At 41.7% G+C, this 576-nt stretch overlaps 1 long non-coding RNA gene across 1 annotated transcript in view; it reads right to left on the bottom strand.

Annotated features, from left to right (window-relative positions):
• The window catches only part of LOC140333265 (uncharacterized), a 33,339-nt gene that overhangs the window by 14,295 nt on the left and 18,468 nt on the right, over window positions 1-576 (bottom strand). The gene's annotated exons all lie outside the window — the stretch shown is intronic.

Here is a 576-nt window from a genome sequence, read left to right as displayed (position 1 = left end):
ATGGGGGGTTGTTAGTGTTAGGTATACAGAATGGGGGTTGTTAGTGTTAGGTATACAGGATGGGGGGTTGTTAGCGTTAAGTATACAGGATGGGGTGTTGTTAGTGTTAGGTATACAGGGTGGGGGGTTGTTAGTGTAAGGTATAAGGATAGGGGGTTGTTAGTAATAAGTATGCCAAATGGGGGTTTGTTAGTGTTAGGTTTACAGAATAGGGGGTTGTTAGTGTTAGGTATAGATAATGAGGGGTTGTTAGTGTTAGGTATACAGAATGAGAGGTTGTTAGTGTTAGGTATACAGGATGGGGGGCTGTTAGTGTTAGGTATACAGAATGGGGGGTTGTTAGTGTTAAGTATACAGAATGGGGGGTTGTTAGTGTTAAGTATACAGAATGGGGGTTGTTAGTGTTAGGTATACCTAATGGGGGTTTGTTAGTGTTAGGTTTATAGAACAGGGGGTTGTTAGTGTTAGGTATAGAGAATGAGGGGTTGTTAGTGTTAGGTATACAGGATAGGGGGGTGGTTACTGTTAAGTGTTAGATATACAGAATAGGGGGTTGTTAGTGTTAGGTATACAGGA

The sequence above is a fragment of the Pyxicephalus adspersus genome, chromosome 6 (genome assembly GCF_032062135.1).
Source record: "Pyxicephalus adspersus chromosome 6, UCB_Pads_2.0, whole genome shotgun sequence".
NCBI classification, from domain to species: Eukaryota; Metazoa; Chordata; class Amphibia; order Anura; family Pyxicephalidae; genus Pyxicephalus; species Pyxicephalus adspersus.
This window is presented reverse-complemented; position numbering and strand designations above follow the sequence as displayed.